We start from the raw sequence: 3,539 nt of genomic DNA, 5'->3' as shown, positions 1-3,539 counted from the left end.
GATTTTTCCATCTTTTCTTGGCTTCTTTATGCACAGTAATACAAATTTTTGCCTGGGGTGCTCAAACCTTCGAGCGCCACTGTATGTTGTTTTATAGAAATAAAGCAATATATTGTGACATATGTTCTGGGATGTCAATTAAAAATGTAATGCAGAGATAAAATAAACACCTTATTTACAGTTAATTTAAAGATTTGTTCAACATGGGAAATGTCAGGTCCGCTGCTTCTGAGTAGCTGGTATGGGCTGTGTTCTTTCTGTGCCTCTCTGTGTGCTAATTGCAGGTGTTAGAAAGGTATTTCAGGAAGTCTATGTGGTTAGTTTTGATAAGGGTCACAACTGCTATGACATCTGATAGATGAGGGGGCGTGTTTGTATGATGCTTATTTAACCCGGCCCAAGCAGCAGGTGGTAGACTATAGGCTTGTTTGAAATGAGCCATGTCTGCGCAGAATCGATCACCAGCGATCACCGCCTGTTGCGTGCCGGTTAGATTTGTGTCCAACTTGATCCCTGACGTCGTGCACACGATAACTTCACGAGATCAAGGCAGGAGCAGGTTTGAGACACAGTCCGAGCTGGTTGATGTGGCTCGGGAAAGGGAAGTTTGGGGTCCCCTGCTAGAGCTGCTTCCCCCCCGGGACCCAACACCGGATAAGCGGACAAAAATGGATGGATGGATAGATGGATATCACGATCACTGGATCACTGCCACTAGCCCCCTCGTCCGCCCCTCTGCCCCTCAGACACTACTTGGATCTGCCCCCCCCAGAAAACCTGGACTCTGCCCCACCACCGAATTATTTAAGAGTTGTTGTTATTATTAACACTCCTGGTTCTGAGTACTGTGTCTGCATTTGGGTTCTATTTGTCTTCGAACCATAACAGTAAGCCTATACTTGAAGGACCAAAAAGGAAAGTGAGCCAACAGTGTTGAAAGATATATTAGATTTTGACTATATTTGCCAGTAAAGTTAGCTTAACCTTTGTCATTTTATGACAACCAGAAAGATCAGATGGGGAAATTATTGTTTGTTGTTAATTGCTACATGTGGTAGACAGTAACATTACAAGTATGGGACAAAAAGAAAATTCCTCCCAGTCCTTATCTTGCTAAACAGCTTTTCTAAAGAATGACAGGGAAGCTCCTTCCGCACTGGGCTTTTTCCAACCCCACTGTTGTTTGCTTTTGAGGAGACAATGGGCTGTGAGACAGCAGGTGAGAAGAAGGTCTTTGCGACCACAGACACAATGAGATGGACAGATGTCAGATCTAGCCGCACACAGGACCAGAGCGATTAAAGTTACAAAGCGAGGCCTTTTCGTGACACCAGAGGATGACAGGGACAGATGATAAGAAAGAGAGAGTAAAAAAGTGAATAATCTGCTGATTTCCTCTCACAGGTCATGACCTAACCTTCTTCTCCATTGTAGTACACAGACAGGTGGGATACTGTCTTGAAGCCCTAGTCTATGAATGGAGGACAGCACACTCTCCACACACACACAGGCTGAGGTAGAATCAAGCAGAGAGTAAAATGGCCACAAGCTGAAGCCAATACAGAAGAGCCTTCAGAGTCTAATAGAGCATCATGTTCTCAGTTTAACTTCTATATTAATATTGCTTGTGGCTGAAAAGTTGTCTTTTTAACAAGCAGTTTATGTTCCCAATAAACACCAAACTTGTTGATCACTATGTGTTTAACAGTAAACCACTAGGTTTCTGTTTCTTTGACAAATTAAAATACAATGCAGATTCTCCACAATCCTGATATACAGTGGTGTGAAAAAGTGTTTGCCCCCTTCCTCATTTCCTGTTCCTTTGCATGTGGTCACACTTAAGTGTTTGGAACATAAACCAATTTAAACAATAGTCAAGGACAACACAAGTAAACACAAAATGCAATTTGTAAATGAAGGTGTTTATAAAGGTAAAAAAAAATCCAAAACATCATGGCCCTTTGTGAAAAAGTGATTGCCCCCCTTGTTTAAAACATACTATAACTGTGGTTGTCCACATCTGAGTTCAATTTCTTAGCCACACCCAGGCCTGATTATTGCACACCTGTTCACAAATCAAGGCATCACTTAAATGGAGCTGCTTGACACAGTAAGGTCCACCAGAAGATCCTTAAAAGCTACACATCATGCCAAGACCCAAAGAAATTCAGGAACAATTGAGAAAAAAGTAACTGACATCTACGTCTGGAAAGGGTATAAAGCCATTTCCAAAGCTTTGGGAATCCAGCGAAACACAGTGAGAGCCATTATCCACAAATGGCAAAGACATGGAACAGTGGTGAATTCCCAGGAGTGGCGGCCGCCCAAAATTCACCCAAGAGCGCAGGGAAGACTATCCAAGAGGTCACAAAAGACCCCACAACAACGTCCAAAGAACTGCAGGCCTCACTTGCCTCAGTTAAAGTCAGCGTTCATGCCTCCACTATCAGGAAAAGACTGGGCAAAAATGGCCTGCATGGCAGAGTTCCAAGGAGAAAACCACTGCTGAGCAAAAAGAACATCAAAGCTCGTCTCATTTCTCACAACACATCTTGATGTCCCCAAGACTTTGGGACAACATTCTGTGGACCGATGAGACAAAAGTGGAACTCTTGGAAGGTGTGTGTCCAAGTATACTGGCGTAGAAGGAACACTGCATTCATAAAAAGAACATTATACCAACAGTAAAATATGGTGGTGGTAGTGTGATGGTCTGGGCTGTTTTGCTGCTTTGGACCTGGAAGACTTGCCGTGATAAAAGGAACTATGAATTCTGCTGTACCAAGAGATCCTGAAGGAGAATGTCCGACCATCTGTTCGTGACTCAAGCTGAAACGAACTTGGGTTCTGCAGCAGGACAATGATCTAAACACACCAGCAAGTCCACACCGAATGGCTGAAGAAAAACAAAATGAAGACTTTGGAGTGGGCCTAGCCAAAGTCGACTGAATCCTATTGAGATGTTGTGGTATGACCTTAAAAAGGGTTCATGCTCGAAAACCCTCTAATGTAACTGAATTAGGACAATTCTGCAAGATGAGGGCCAAAATTCCTCCAGGACGCTGTAAAAGCTCATTGCACGTTATCGCAAACGCTTGGTTGCAGTTGTTGCTGTAAGGGTGGCCCAACCAGTTATTAGGTTTAGGGGGCAATCACTTTTTCACACAGGGCCATGATGGTTTGGATTTTTTTTCACCTAATAAAAACACTTCATTTACAAATTGCATTTTGTGTTTACTTGTGTTGTCCTTGATATGTTTAAATTGGTTTGATGTTCCGAAACACTTAAGTGTGACAAAAATGACAAAGGAACAGGAAATGAGGAAGGGGGCAAACACTTTTTCACACCACTGTATGTATGTGTACAGTTGTGCTCAAACGTTTGCATACCCTTGAAGAATTGGTAATATATATATATATATTTTTTTTTAATATACACACCATGTGTAAAGAAAACATGAGTGAGCAGACAAAACACAAGTCTTTTATCTGTTATGGGATTCACATTGAGCAGTAGGTCCTAACAGAATGGCACAATC

The 3,539-nt window shown here is 42.4% G+C and overlaps 1 protein-coding gene across 8 annotated transcripts in view; it reads right to left on the bottom strand.

The window, feature by feature from the left end:
- cacna1bb (calcium channel, voltage-dependent, N type, alpha 1B subunit, b) overlaps nt 1–3,539 on the bottom strand; it is a 300,576-nt gene that overhangs the window by 136,957 nt on the left and 160,080 nt on the right. The window lies entirely within an intron of this gene.

Source organism: Etheostoma spectabile, chromosome 16 (assembly GCF_008692095.1).
Source record: "Etheostoma spectabile isolate EspeVRDwgs_2016 chromosome 16, UIUC_Espe_1.0, whole genome shotgun sequence".
Classification (NCBI taxonomy): Eukaryota; Metazoa; Chordata; class Actinopteri; order Perciformes; family Percidae; genus Etheostoma; species Etheostoma spectabile.
Note: the sequence above shows the minus strand (reverse complement) of the source record. Positions and strands in the feature narration are given on the sequence as shown.